Raw genomic sequence first — 16,828 nt, forward strand, 5'->3', positions numbered from 1 at the left:
ACTAAGTTGGTCATAATATTTCTTCCAAGGAGCAAGTATCTTTTAATTTCACGGCTGCAGTCACCATCTGCAGTGATTTTGGAGCCCAAAAAAATAAAGTGTCTCATTGTTTCCATTGTTTCCCCCTCAATTTGCCATGAAGTGATGGGACCAGATGCCATAATCTTAGTTTACTGAATGTTGAGCTTTAAGCCAACTTTTTCAGTCTCCTCTTTCACTTTCATGAAGAGTCTATTTAGTTCTTCTTCACTTTCTGCCATAAGGGTGGTGTCAAATGCATATCTGAGGTTACTGATATTTCTCCCAAATACTTGGTTCCAGCTTGTGCTTCATCCAGCTCAGCATGTCTCATGATGTACTCTGCATATAAGTTAAATAAGCAGGGTGGCAATATACAGCCTTGATGTACTCCTCCCTTATTTGGAACCAGTCTATTGTTCCATGTCCAGTTCTAACTGTTGTTTCCTGACCTGCATAAAGGTTTCTCAGGAGGCAGGTAATGTGCTCTAGTATTCCCATCTCTTTCAGAATTTTCCACAGTTTGTGATAGTCCACACAGTCAAAGGCTTTGGCATAGTCAATAAAGCAGAAGAAGTTTTTCTGGCACTCTCTTGCTTTTTCAATGATCCAGTGGATGTTGGCAATTTGATCTCTTGTTCCTCTGCCTTTTCTAAATCCAGGTTGTACATCTGGAAGTTTAGGCTTCACATACTGTCGAAGCCTGGCTTAGAGAATTTTGAGCATTACTTTGCTAGCATGTGAGATGAGTGCAATTGTGCAATAATTTAAGCATTCTTTGGCATTGCCTTTCTTTGGCATTGGAATGAAAACTGACCTTTTCCAGTCCTGTGGCCACTGCTGTTTTCCAAATTTGCTAGCATAGTGAGTGCAGCACTTTAACAGCAGTATCTTTTGGGATTTGAAAGAGCTCAACTGGAATTCCATCACTACCTTTGTTCGTAGTGATGCTTCCTAAGGCCCACTTGACTTCACATTCTGGGACGTCTGGCTCTAGGTGAGTGATCACACCATTGTGGTTATATGGGTCATAAATATCTTTTTTGTATAGTTGTGTGTATTATTGCTACCTCTTCTTAATATCTTCTGCTTCTGTTAGGTCCATACCATTTCTGTCCTTTATTGTGCCCATCTTTCCATGAAATGTTCCCTTGGCATCTCCAATTTTCTTCAAGTGATCTCTAGTATTTCCTATTCTATTGTTTTCCTCTATTTCTTTTCATTGAGCATGGAGGAAGGTTTTTTTTAATCTTTCCTTGCTATTCTTTGGAGCCCTGCATTCAAATGGGTATATCTTTCCTTTTCTCCTTTGCCTTTCACTTCTCTTCTTTTATCAGCTATTTGTAAGGCCTCCTCAGACCAAAAAAAAAAAAAAAATCATTTTTGCATTTCTTTTTCTTGGGGATGATCTTGATTTCTGCCTCCTGTACAATGTCATGAACTTCTGTCCATAGTTCTTCTGGCGCTCTGTCTATGAGATCTAATCCCTTGAATCTATTTGTCACTTCCACTGTATAATTCTTTTTCCTTACTCATTTCTATATCTGGCTGATCCAAATTTTAGCAGTCTTCTGTTCTAAATATCTCTGCCTTTCACTACTGTCAATTCATTCTTGGATTATGCAGCTGTTTCCAATCTTGTCCCCTTTCAAATCCAGTTGACATGTTAGACTTATCCACCTATCACACAAACCTGTTTAATCCTTCAATGGATTCTAATTGATTAATAATAGGAATAGATATAATTTATTGAGTGTCTCACATGTGAAAGATGCTTTTAAGCAACATCTGCACTTATTTAATCTCAGAAAATCTGTAAATTATGATTTTATACACTTTAACAAAACAGAAAATAGCCTGGGAAATGCTAAAAATAAAAATCTAACATGAAACCTGAAGTTCTATGTGCTTTTTCCTGTTCACTTTTTTAGCCTTCTTTCTGCCGGGTGCACTTTGAAGTTGAAATTACCATGTTGCTTCATGACTTTCATCTTACTTAAAATTCCTTCATTCTTGTAATTTCCTGGCAAATATATATCCTTAAGGTCAGACTAGCACTCATTTTTTCAAATCCCTGAAGTGTCTTGACCCACCTAGCCTATTTTAGACTTTTCTACACTGCTTTTACCTCATCAATCACCACTCTCTTAGCTCCTCGAACGTAGATATTTATTATTTTTTTTTTCATATTAATGTGGCTGTTTCCAAGCAGCATGCAAAGAATCTGGTATTTATTATCCTTGATAATAATTATTGTCTTGTCAGACCACTTTTACATACTCAATTCATTTACTCTTCACAGATGATGCTGTTAGGTAAACATCACCTTTCTCACTTTAACAATAGAGAAATTGAGGTGAAATAATTTATCTTATATGTAATAAGATCTATAGTTATGAAGTGGAATCCAGATTTGCCTAACACAGCTGGTGCTGAGGTTCTTTGCCACTTCTCTCTCACTTTTCATTACCCATTTTTGGAAAACCCCCCAAATCTTGTAAATGTTATTCTGATCTTCAACTACTGGAAAAGATCAAAACTCAAGAATAAAAGCTGGGATAGTGAGCTATGAAGTTATTGAAGGGAAAATGGACATTAAAGTGTGGGGTCATCTTTTTGCAGGGAGAGAGGAAGTCCGAGGAGTGTCAGAGACTACAAACCAAAAACGCTCAACTCCAGGAAGGAAGGTGTGCCATGCAAAGTATATCCTCAAGTAGGGGGAGGGACTGGAGAGGGAAAGAAGGTACCTCCCTGGCCTAAGAGAAAAGATAAAAAATAGGTTGTTGTGGTGGTCCAGTCCCATACAGGTAAGCACTGGCACCATTTGCTTTGTTCCTACAAACCTAAGCAACATGAGTTCTAATATGTCTGTTTTGTTCACACATCACTTTGTGTTTTGCTCATTTTCTCCCTCAGGTGTCTTGACACTTCATTTGTGGCCACTTTTGTCAAGTATGAAAGCTAACACTCACCACCATTCCCAAGCAAGGAAGTGGGAGAAGAGGCAGCAGGAATGCAGAGTCCTTCAGCTCTTCCTGCCACTCTTTCCCTGGGCTGCAGAGATAAGGAGAGAAAAGAACCCTTAACTAGAGTTTATTCTCCAAGAGAGTTTAGCCCCTCCCACCAGGCCAGTGAGGACTATAACCTGTTAGTCACCAGATGCCCAGAGTTCCCAGAATGGGTGAGCTCTTGCTCCATGAGGGCACTTATTTCCCAGCCAATCTGAGCACAGGGTCCCTGGCCCTTAGCAACGTCCCTGAGAAGGGCTGGGCCTTTGGACACAGCATCTAGCATTGCTGAGCTGGAATCATCAGGCTGGCTGTGTTACTTCTACAAAACAGCTTCAGAGTACAAACAGTAAGCTCCAGTAAAATCTATTATACCAGCATGTCAGGCTCTAGGGAGATGAGTGGAAAGAAAAAAGCCCCCAGCAGGCAGAAAATACTGAAGAAATTCCAGTTGAGAACTTCAGGATTGTGCTAAGACATTACTATCTCCTCCCTGCTTTTCATTGTTCAGCTCCTCCTCACTAGGTTTTCAGGGTGCCAGGTGCAGATGAGAACAGGGAATGTGGTTAACACCCTCACCCAGGTTGTGTTCTAAGAACTGATTGATCTGGGAGGTTTCTGTGTTCTGAGCTCATCTTAAGGGTTTCCAATAATGTTATGGATGTTTCAAATGGAAGAAATAAAGAACTTTGTTTAGAATGAGAGGGGGAAAATGCCATTGAGTGAATGGCCAGAATCTTTAGAGAAGCCTGCTGCTAAGTCACTTCAGTCGTGTCCGACTCTGTGCGACCCCATAGATGGCAGCCCACCAGGCTTCCCCGTCCCTGAGATTCTCCAGGCAAGAACACTGGAGTGGGTTGTCATTTCCTTCTCCAATGCATGAAAGTGAAAATTGAAAGTGAAGTTGCTCAGTCGTGTCTGACTCTTAGCGACCCCTTGGAGTGCAGCCCACGAGGCTCCTCTGTCCATGGGATTTTCCAGGCAAGAGTACTGGAGCAGGGTGCCAAGAGAAGCCTGGGCAACCCCAAAAAGACAAACTGATTAGTTTCAAAGTAGAACGTGTATTTACATAAATCAGACGTTTCTTAGCTTAATTGAAGTTTAGATGAATTGTTTTTAACCAAGATGTAGGAAGTACTATAGAACAGTGCTCTCCAACAGCAATATATTTTGAGCCACATACATAATTTTAAGTGGCTACTTTTTTAAAAAAGAGGTGAGATTGGTTATATATGGTTGACAAACATTCATCAAACTCCTGCTCTGTGTCAGATACTATGATACACGCTAGGAAAGAGATTTGGTCTCAGCCTAGAAAGAGTGCATTGCTTTCATAAAACTTCATCAGGTAGATTCGGAGAAGGCAATGGCACCCCACTCCAGTACTCTTGCCTGGAAAATCCATGGATGGAGGAGCCTGGTAGGCTGCAGTCCATGGGGTCGCTAAAAGTCGGACACGACTGAGCAACTTCATTTTCACTTTTTACTTTCATGCATTGGAGAAGGAAATGGCAACCCACTCAGTGTTCTTGCCAGGGACGGGGAAGCCTGGTGGGCTGCTGTCTATGGGGTCTCACAGAGTCGGACACAACTGAAGTGACTTAGCAGCAGCAGCAAGTAGATTAGGGATTTATTTCACCTGGATACTAAGAAACAATGGGTTTCCCTGGTCATTCAGTTGGTAAAGAATCTTCTCCTGCAATTCAGGAGACTGGGGTTCAATCCTTGGGTCAGGAAGATCCCCTGGAGAAGAGAATGGCAACCCACTCCAGTATTCTTGCCTGGAAAATTCCATGGACAGTGGAGCCTGGCGGGCTACTCTTCATGGGATCACAAAGAGTCAGACACGACTGAGTGACTAACACTTAACTAAGAAACAATAACAAAAAGTAGTTTAAAAAAGAAAATTATGGGCCATTTGATTATGTTTTTGTTTTTGTTTTTTTTTAGCATTGTGAATCATGTTATTGGATATGGTACTGAGTAACAGGGAGTGATTTCAATCAGTAGAGACTACAGTGGATACAGTAGAAGTCTCACCCAAGTGTTGATCTGTGTAGCTCAAACTGTAACATAAAAATCTGGAAGATGTATTAAAATATTCCTGAGACCCACTCCCAGAAATTCTGACTGTAGTTTTCAGATGAGATAAGCAGATACTGCTAGTCTTATGAACCACACTCAGACTAGCATTGGTCTAAGCAACTGTTCTCTTAATGGTTTCTTCTGAAAAGGTTTTGAAAAACCACTATAGAAATTTGACTTAGTCACATGCATCATGCTTTTGCAATTTTGAAAACGAATGAGCCTGAGAAAGTGAAAATGCTGCGTTTTAAATGTCAGAAATGTCTCAGTGGTTGGAAATAAGCATCATTTTCTAGGCATGACTAGATAACATTTTCAAGTCACCAAACAAAAAAATCTTATTTGAATAAGCTGGAGTTTGTGCATGTCAAAACGCTTTCACATAAGTTTTCTAATTCTATTCATCACAGGTTTTATTCCAAGACTATCATATGAAAATGTAGAAACCTCAAAGTTTAAAATTTATGTTACAGCTATTAACAAAAAGTTGTAGTTATAAAACAGTTTTAAAAGATAACCAACTATTGCAGTTTTACTTTAGAGGTAATCTGTATTTCAGGGGAAAAGACGATGGGGGAAATACAGTATAGTAACAGATGACAAAGTGAAGAGGAACTAAAAAGCCTCTTGATGAAAGTGAAAGTGGAGAGTGAAAAAGTTGGCTTAAAGCTCAACATTCAGAAAACGAAGATCATGGCATCTGGTCCCATCACTTCATGGGAAATAGATGGGGAAACAGTGGAAACAGTGTCAGACTGTATTTTTGGGTGCTCTAAAATCACTGCAGATGGTGACTGCAGCCATGAAATTAAAAGACGCTTACTCCTTGGAAGGAAAGTTATGTCCAACCTAGATAGCATATTGAAAAGCAGAGACATTACTTTGCCAACAAAGGTCTGGCTAGTCAAGGCTATGGTTTTTCCTGTGGTCATATATGGATGTGAGAGTTGGACTGTAAAGAAGGCTGAGTGCCAAAGAATTGATGTTTTTGAACTGTGGTGTTGGAGAAGACACTTGAGAGTCCCTTGGACTGCAAGGAGATCCAACCAGTCCATTCTGAAGGAGATCAGCCCTGGGATTTCTTTGGAAGGAATGATGCTAAAGCTGAAACTCCAGTACTTTGGCCACCTCATGTAAAGAGTTGACTCATTGGAAACGACTCTGATGCTGGGAGGGATTGGGGGCAGGAGGAGAAGGGGACGACAGAGGATGAGATGGCTGGATGGCATCACTGACTCGATGGGTGTGAGTCTGAGTGAACTCTGGGAGTTGGTGATGGGCAGGGAGGCCTGGCGTGCTGCGATTCATGGGGTCGCAAAGAGTCGGACATGATTGACCTACTGAACTGAACTGAGGGAGTATTCTAATTTCATTCTTTTACACAGAGCTGTCCCATTTTCCCAGCATAACTTATTGAAGAGGCTCTTTTCTCCATTGTATATTTTGCCTCCTTTGTCAAAGATAACATGTCAATAGGTGTGTGGGTTTATCTCTGTGGTTTCTATCTTGTTCAATTGGTCTATATTTCTAGTATTGTGCCATTACCTTACTGTCTTGATGATTGCAGCTTTGTAGTATAGTCTTAAGTCAGGAAGGTTGATTCTTCCAACTCCATTCTTCTTTCTCAAAATTGTTATTTGGGGCTTTGTGTCTCCATACAAATTGTAATTTTTTTTCTTCTAGTTCTTTGGAAAATATTTGATAGGGATTGCATTGGATCTGTAGATTGCTTTGGATAGTACAGTCATTTACACAATATTTATTTTTCCATCCAAAAACATGGTGTATCTCTCCAGCTGTTTGTGTCATCTTTGATTTCTTTCATCAGTGTCTTTTAGTTTTCTGCATACAGGTCTTTTGTCTCTTTGGGTAGGTTTATTCCTAGGCATCATACTTTTTGTTGTGATAATAAATGGCATTATTGCCTTAATTTCTTTTTCTGATTTTTTGTTGTTAGTATATAGGAATGCAAGGGATATCTGTTTATTAATTTTGTATTTGTGATTTTACTAAAGTCAATGATTACCTCTAGTAATTTTCTGATATTATCTTTAGGATTTTCTATATATATTATCATGTCATCCACAAATAGTGAGAGTTTTACTTCTTCTTTTACAGTATGGATTACTTTTATTTCTTTTCCTTCTCTGACTGCTGTGGCTAGGGCTTCCAGAACTATATTGAATAACAGTGGTGACAGTGGGCACACTTGTCTTGTTCCTGATCTTAGAGGAAATGGTTTCAATTTTTCACCATTGACAGTAATGTTTGCTGTGAGTTTGTTGTACCTTTATTATGTACCTTTACTATAGAAGGTAGACTCCTTCTATGCTGATTTTCTGAGAGCTTTTATTGCATATGGGTGTTGAACTGTGTTGAAAAATTAGTTAATATGATGTATCACATTGATTGATTTGCATATATGGAAGAATCCTTACATCCCTGGAATAAACCCCACTTGATCATGGTGTTTGATCCTTTTAATGTGTTGTTGATTCTGTTTGCTAGACTTTGTTGAGAATTTTTACATCTATGTTCATCAGTGATATTGGCTTGTAATTTTCTTTTTTTGTGTGTGATATCTTTGTCTGGTTTTGGTATCAGGGTGAAACAGAATAGGTGTTAGCTCTTCTCTAAATGTTTGGTAGAATTTGCCTGTGAAGCCATCCGTTGGAAGACTTTTTATCACAGTTTTGATTTCAGTACTTGTGATTAGTCTGTTCATACTTTTTATTTCTTCCTGGTTGAATCTTGGAGGTTTGTACCTTTCTAAGAATTTGTCCATTTCTTCCAGGCTGTCCATTTTTATTGGAATATAGTTGCTAACAGTAGCCTCTCATGACAAATGCATTCTAAAGGATCTATATTGTTTACTCCCTTCTTTCATATTTTTTCTTTTTGATGTCTTATTTTACATCATCATTTTTATCCCTTAATAGTTCATTGTAGTTGCTTTTACAATTTCTTTGTATTTTAATCTATATATTGGCTACTTTAGGTGTTTTTCATTTTTTACTATATTTTTCTTTCCTAGTGGGATTTTTCCCTTTCCTGTGAATTCTTAATTCTTTCCATTGAGAGAGACCCTTCAACATTTCTTTAAGGATAGGTTTAGTATTGATTAATTATTTTAGTCTTTGATTGTCTGGGAAGTTCTTTATCTCTTTTTCTATTTTTCTTTTTATAATTTTATTTATCTCTTTTTGGCTATGCTAGGTCTTCATTGCTGCTCTGGCTTTCTCTAGTTTCGGAGAGCATGGCCTATTCTCCAGTTTTAGTGCTCGAGTTTCTCACTGGAGTGGCTTCTCCTATTGTGGAGCATGGGCTCCAGGGTGTGAAGACTTCAGTAGTTGTGACTCCCAGGCTCCAGAGCATAGGCCCAATAGTTGTGACACATGGGCTTAGTTGCTCCGAGGCATGTGGGATCTTCCCCGATCAGAGATTGAACCTCTGTCTCCTCAATTGACAGGCAGATTCTTTACCACTGAGCCACCAGGGAAGCCTTCTTTTTCTATTCTAAATGATAATCTTTCTGGGTAGAACATCTGAGGTTGCAGGTTTTTCCCTTCCAACACTTTGAATATATTAAATATCATGCCACTCCTTCTGGTCTGCAAAGTTTCTGCTGTAAAATTAATTAGCTGATAGCTTTATGGGATTCCCTTGTAACTGATTGTTTTTCTCTTGCTTCTTTTAGAATTATCTTTTTTATCTTTGTCATTTTAACTGTGACATATCTTGGTATGGGATTCTTTGGCTTCATCTTATTTGGGAACTTTTGTGCTTCCTGTACCTGAATATCTGTTCCTTTCTTCAAATTTGGGAAGTTTTCATCCATATTACTCCATATAAGTTTTTGACACCCCCCTCTCTCTCTCTTCTACCTCTGGTACCCCTATACTGTGAATATTAAAGTGCTTAATGTTATATCAGAAGTCTCTTTGATTGCTTTCATTTTTAAAACATTAGTTTTTCTTTCTGCTGCTCTGAGTGTGTGATTTCCATTATTCTATCTTCCAGATTACTTTTTCATTTTTCTGTATCTCTTTATCTAGTATTCATTCATTGTAGGGTAATTTTTATATCAGGTATTGAATTACTTATTTTTGATCGGGTATATTTTAGTTTTTAGTTCCTTGTTTAAATATTCAGTGTTTGGATCGATTCTTTTTTGTAATTGATTTAACACTACTATTATCAATATTTTGAATGTTCTATCTGGTAAATTCTTTATTTTGGTTTCATTATTTATTTTTTCAGTGTTTTGCCTTGCTTTCAATTGAGAGTAGTTCTCTGCTTCTTCACTTTGCTTAACTTCTTTTTCTCTGTAAATTTAGGTCAAATGGTTACATATTGTATTCTTTAAGTCTGTTTTTATGTTGGAGTGCCTCAAAAATATTATGCCATTAAAAGCTGTTCCTCTTCTATAGCATAATGGACAGGGAAAATAAAACATAAAACATTGAGATCAGTTGAACTCTTCCTTTCTATATCTTTGTCTATCTAGGTGAAGCAGAGACAGGAAGAAGTGACCAGAATTTTAGATACTTACAAAATAAAGTATGTATTAATAGACATTTCTGTCAGTTTGAAAGTACTTCAAGAAATGAGGATGAAGATTTCCACCCTTAAGGCTCTACCACCTCAGATATTCAAAGACCGAGAATATTGTGGAGTAAGAATAAATGCCCATGTTTGTTTTATTTTGACTTCATATTTTAAGGCCATTTATATGAGGAAATAAAATATTCATGGGATAAGAAGTACAGGTATATCCATTTTTGGAATGACTTAATTATGTCCCTGAAGATAAGGAAATCTGTATTTTATTATGAAAACATCACAAAAGGAAATTTTGTCATGAACCATGTTTTGGGATACTTATCTGGTATTTTTCATCATACATTACAGTATAAAATGACTGATCCTCTGAGGAAATTTTTTTTCTCTAACTTAGCTGGCAGCAGTTTGTAGAGGCCCAGGTAAGATAATTAGCAAACTTACCTAGATACTTGAGTTTAACAACTTCATACTGGAAATTATCAGTATTGATATTATAACTTTATTTTATTTTATTTATTCATTTTTTTAGGATTTTGAAATACTTCACAAGGCAAAAGAGAGCAAAGAGATTCTGAAATTTCTGAAGATAGAATTAATGGTCAGCAATAACACAAAATATATTTAGCAAGGTGGATCTACATATACTCCCATATACATCAGTTGTTTTTATTTATAAGAGTTAAACTTTCATTAAAGTTAATCACTACCTAGACTAAGTTGTAATCACTAACATATGAGACTTTCTTTTTTTTTATATGAGACTTTCTATTTCCATTATGCATTAAAATCTCTCTATTATACTGTAAACATTTTATTAATCTGGAACTGTATAAAAAGAAGAATATTGTTTAATATCAACACCAGACTCTTCTTTTAAATCATTAGTAGCTGTCAATTCATAGTCATGAAATAGACTTTTAGTGCAATTTTTAATTTACTTTTTGTAAACGTTTATCAATACATTTAACAAAGGCCTATATACTGTACTGGGGCTGTTCAAAAGAATGAAAGTAAAAAAAAGATCACTGGGCTCCATTCCAAATCCTCCCAGATGGAAATAGGGAGGAAATAAGAATTTGTATTTTTAACAAACCCCCCAGGTGACTTTTATTTTTTTCTTTTTGGTATACTAAAGTCTGGGAACCAGTACCAAAGAATAAAAAAATGTTAGGTCATCCCTCCACTTCTGCTATAAAATGGTAGTCTTCTTCCAAATCTGTTTCTCCTCCTGTGGTTTCTATCTTGTTGAATGGCACCTTCCTTCACTCAAACCCTAACTCTAAATCCTGAGACTCACTGTTAATATCGCCCAATCCCTCACTTCTGTATGCAATAAATTACCAAACTCTAGATGTACTAGTCTTAATATCTCAGCTACTCCTCCAGCTCTCCAGCTATTGCCCTTTTTCCTGTCCTCATCATTCTTGCAAATATTTTAACTGCTTGCTTCCAGTTTTACTATTCTAATATCTGCCCTTTGCATTGGTGCTAAGTCAAGACTTTTCAACCTTGACTGAACATTGGAATCATCTGAGGAATTTAAAAAACTGTCTGGATCCCATTTTTAATGATTTTAATGTGCACCTCGAGTTGTGAACAATAGAATTAGATCTTTCAAAACATAAATTTAATCAAATATATGTAGCTGCAGCAAAAAGTTTCTCACAGTGTGGTATGAGAAAACCACGGCCCTCAGAATCATCTGCACAACTTAATAAACATGTGGATTCCTGGACCTTTCCCCAGACCTCTAAAACTGAGCAAAGATATTTGAATTTTACATGAGCAGCTTCAGATTATGTACTAATTTTTGAGAAGTTTTTATCTATAGGTTAAAAATCTAAACTCCATATTCATTCTGTGAAACAAATTTCTGTAGATCATTCTTTTCACACTTTTTAGTTACATCCAACTATCTTCCCCATTAACCTTCCTTACCTATTTATAGTTTCCTAGATGTACAAGTTTTGCATTATCTTGCCTTTTTTTTACACACTTGCAAGCCCATATTGTCTCGCCATCTGCTTGACAAGTAATTACTGAAATTTTAAGTAAAATTCCTCTAAAATGCCTTTTGTGACCTCTTTTGTCCTAACAGAATGAAACACCATTTTTCCTTAAACCTAGATGGTACCTAATACCTATTTTTATCACAGCACTAATAACAGTTTAGAACTACTGTCTTCTTTGAAAGTCATAATTGTAAGTACTTCTTCAGTGTTCACTATGTTCCAGACACTGTTCTACAGTGCTCTGTATGAGTTTACCTACATAGAGTGTTTACAACCCTGTGAGATAGGTGCTATAATCATACCTATTTTATGAATGAGGAAAATGAATTGCCAAGTAGAAACTTTCAAAAAGCTACAGAGTTAATAAGTGATAAATCTAGATTTTTGACCCATTACATAGGTGAGGTAAAAGGCCCTATTTTAATGGAGAAGAAGAGGATCTAAAAGGAGAGAAAGCAGCAAAAAGTGAGTCTATGGTGTGTGTCCCTATAAAAGAAGTCTCACATATTGGCCCTCCTTGTGGTCAAAATTCCCAGAAAGGTGGGAAATAGAGTCCTTAAAAATCCCACCTAGGTTTAGGGGAACCACAAAACAGAAAAGAGTGGTACCTCTTGTTTCTAAAGTCAAGCCAGAGCCTCTCATTGCATCACAACTGAGAAATTGAAATTCTTAAGCAAGGGTCTAGGATAATGGGGCTGAGGGCAGCCTGGTAAACCCTTATTCCTCCATTACAGTGAATGAAAGAACATCCCAAACTTTCCCATGCCTCTTATGGGAATAAACAAAGACCAACCAAGTGAAAACAATAAAGGCTTATTTAATCAGATATTGCTATAATAAGTAGTCACCATCACTTACATTTTTCAAAAGCTTAAAGGCAAGCAAAGGAGTAGGAAATCTTTATAATGGAAAAAAATGAAGGCTTCAGATATGCTCTGATTGGAAACTGTTGGCAAGGGGAAGCTGAAAGCAGACTAACTAGAAGCAGGGCATATTAGGTTTAATCTGTTAGGGAAGCATGTTTTGTTTCTGTCACTTAGTCCTAATTTGTAAGCAGAACCAAAAATTAGGGAAGCTGGCAGTTGTTGATTGTGTTCTGGCTGTTTTGAACTTATTGCTACAGGAGGTTGTTTGACTTCCTGCTCAGTACTGCAAAGGTTGTGGTTTGGCTTCCTGAGTTAGCTGTTGCAGGTTATGGGTTTGATGTCTGTTTTCATATAAGAACTGGCCTTTGTCTATTTGTGTATTCAGTTTCACATTCCATTATAAGAAAGGATCAAAGGTGGTTGAGGGTGAGCCAGCAGATATAGAAACCTTCAAGTTCACGAAATGGATGATGGGAGACTTTTATGAACCTGGTGATCAGAGAATAAAGGGAGATAGATATATCATTGACAATTTAAAATCAGCTTTTCCTTTAAAATAGAGAAAATGCCTATCATATGAAAACATTTTGCCCCTTTTAACCCCTTATTCCCCAGAGAATAAGAAAACTCAGGATGATTGACATCCAGCATAACAACATTAACTTGAGCTGCCCAAAGGACTATTAATCTGGGGAATATAAAAAGTTTACTGACTTTGCAGATACAACACCCTGACAATCATCCACTGAGAAGGCATTTTTATCATCTCCCCTTCAAAATTCCCTGTAATGGATTGAATGGTAGCCTCTGAAAAGATATGTCCACATCCTAATTCTTAGAATTTATTAATACTAGCTTATTTGGAAAAGGGGCCTTTGCAAATGTCAGAATCTTAAGATGAGGAAATCACCCTGAATTATCCATGTGGGTCCTAAATGTAATGACAATAGTCCTTATTAGAGTGATATTATAGAAAGAAGAGAAGCCACCATGACCTCTGAGATAGAGATTGGAGTGATGTGACCTCTTGCCAAAGAATGTCTGGAAACAATTGAAGCTGAAAGAGGCAAAGAATGGTTTCTCCCAAGAGACTCCAAAGGGAATGCAAACCTACTAACACGTTTATTTCAAACTTCTGACCTCAGGGTTGTGAGATATTAAATATCTACTATTTTAAGCCACTCATTTTGTGGTAATTTGTTATGTAAGTCAAAGGAAACTCATATTATGCCCCATGTGCAATTTCCCAAAATTAAGACAAAAGAGAATAAAAACTTCTAGGGACGTGAGTAAAGTCAAAAGAGGAAAAGGTTTCCCATTATACCATTAGAGGATGAACACAGGGATGCCCCTAAATTCACAGTATAAATGAAAAAGCTAGTAGAATAAAGCAAGAGTCATTCCCAAGTCTCAAGTAACCTTTATAAATTCTGCAATGCAGATAGTTTGAAAAGGAAAGTGGCTACACAATGAAATTAACATAGTTGTATGATACCAGCATTTCTGAAAAATGAAATGAAACACAAGAAAATACTACAGTATATATTTTTTAATAGTTTTAAACTCAGAACTCACTCAGGATAGAAAAGCAGTGAGCACTGCTTCAAAACTTTTCAAGATGAATTAACCCACAGTCACCTGGGGCAAAAATTATAATTAAGATATAGAATACATTGCCTAAAGCTTGAGAGGAATCCCTGAAGAATGAGTTTCTTTGGGGAATTAGGGCATTCAAATGTACCCATGTATACTAGTGTATTTAGAAAGTCAAACAATGTCAAGGACAAACATGAAAAATTATACTGTTCATTGATTGGGAAGAATTAATATTGTTAAAATGATCATACTACTAAAGGCAATCTACAGGTTCAATGCAATCCCTATCAAAACATGACAGGCAATTTTCACAGAACTAGAACAAAAAATACTAAAATATTATGGAAATGAAAAGGCCCAAATAGCTGAACCAATTTTGAGAAAGAGAAACAGAGCTGGAGGAATCACACTCTCTGACTTCAGACTAAAAATACAAAGCTATAGTAATCAAAACATTATGGTACTGGCACAAAAACAGACACATGAATCAACAGAACAGAACAGATAGCCCAAAATAAACCCATACACTTATATTTAATTGATCTACAGCAAAGGAAGCAGATTATACAATGGAGAAAAGACAGACTCTTCAATAAGTGGTATTGTGAAAACTGGACAGCTACCTGTAAAAGAATGAAATTAGAACATTTCTCACACTATATACAAAAATAAACTCAAATGCATTAAAGACATAAACATTATACCAGAAACCATTAAACTCTTAGAAGGAAACCTATGCAGAACACTCTTTGACATAAAACATAGTAATTTTTTTGGATCTATCTATCTAAAGCTAAGGAAATGAAATGAGAAATAAACAAAGGGGACTTAATTAAACTTAAAATCTTTTGCCCAGGAAAGGAATCCATTGATAAAATGAAAAGAAAATTTACTGAATAGGAGAAAATATTTATTAATGACATGACCAATAATGGATTAATGTCCAAAATATATAAACAGTTCATACAAGTAAACTTCAAAAAAAATAACAATAACAACACAATAAAAAACCGGGCAAAAGATCTAAATAGATATTTTCCAAAGATGCCATACAGATGGACAAAAAGCACATGAAAAGAGGCTCAACATTGTGAATTATAAGAGAAATGGAAATAAAACCAAACAAAATGAGATACTACCTCACACTGTCAGACTGGTTGTCATCGAAAAGACCACAAAATTTTTGGTGAGGATGTAGGGACAGGGAACTCTCGTACACTGTTAATTGTTAAGTGGTGCTGCTACTATGGAAAATAGTATGGAGATTCCTACAGAAACTAAAAAGAGAACTAACACATGACCCTTTGTGTAGATCACGATGAACTACACCTTACCTATTTCCTGAGAAACCTATATAAGGGTCAAGAAACAACAGTTAGAATTGGACATGGAAAAACTGAGTGGTTCAAAATTGGGAAAAAGTTCAAGGCTGTATATTGTCACCCTGCTTATTTAACTTTTAAGCAGTGTGTGTGTGTGTGTGTGCTCGGTCACTCAATCATGTCCTACTTGGTGTGACTCCCTGGACTGTAGCCCACCAAGTTCCTCTCTCCATGGGATTTCCCAGGTAAGAATACTAGAGTGGGCTGCCTTCGTCTACCCCAAGGAATCTTTCTGACACAGGGATTGTATCCACCTCTCTTGCATCTCCTGCTTTGGCAGGTGGATTCTTTACCAATGTGCCACCTAGGAAGCCCTATATGCAGAATGCATCGTGCAAAATGCTGGGCTGGATGAATCACAAGCTGGAATCAAAATTGCTGGAAGAAATACCAACAACCTCAGATATACAGATGATACCACTCTAATGGCAGAAAGTGAAGAGGAACTAAAGAGCCTTTTGATGAAGGTGAAAGTGGAGATTGGAAAAATTGGCTTGAAAGTCCACATTAAAAATTAAAATTATGGCATCTGGTCCCATCACTTCATGGCAAATGGAAGAGGAGAAAGTGGAAGCATGGACAGATTTTATTTTCTTGGGCTCCAAAATCACTGTGGATGGTGACTCCAGCCATGCAATTAAAAGACACTTGCTCTTTGGAAGGAAAGCTATTGCAAACCTAGACAGTATATTAAAAAGCAGAGAAATCACTTTGCCAACAAACGTCCATGTAGTCAAAGCTATGGTTTTTCCAGTATTCATGTATGGATGTGAGAGCTGAACCACAAAGTCTGAGTGCTGGAGAACTGATACTTTCAAATCATGGTGCCAGAGAAGACTCTTGAGAGTCCCTTGGGCTGCAAGGAGACCAAACCAGTCAATCCTAAAGCAAATCAGTTCTGAATATTCATTGGAAGGATTATTTGCTGAAGTTGAAGCCTCAATACATTGGCTACCTGATGTAAAGAGCCAACTCATTGGAAAAGACCCTGAGGCTGGGAAAGATTGAAGGCAAAAGGAGAAGGGGGTAGCAGAGGATGAGATGGTTAGATAGCATCATGGACTCAGTGGACATGAATTCTGAGAAGCTCCAAGAGATAGTGGAGGATATAGGAGCCTGGTGTGCTATAGTCCATGGGGTTGTGAAGAGTCAAACACGACTCAGTGACTGAACACATGACACAGCAATATCACTTCTGAGTATACATCCAACACACACACACACACACACACAAAATCACCCATTCGAAAAGATACATGCACTCCAATGTTCATAACAGCATTATTTATGATTGCTGA

The sequence above is a fragment of the Bubalus kerabau genome, chromosome X (genome assembly GCF_029407905.1).
Source record: "Bubalus kerabau isolate K-KA32 ecotype Philippines breed swamp buffalo chromosome X, PCC_UOA_SB_1v2, whole genome shotgun sequence".
In the NCBI taxonomy this organism is placed as follows: Eukaryota; Metazoa; Chordata; class Mammalia; order Artiodactyla; family Bovidae; genus Bubalus; species Bubalus kerabau.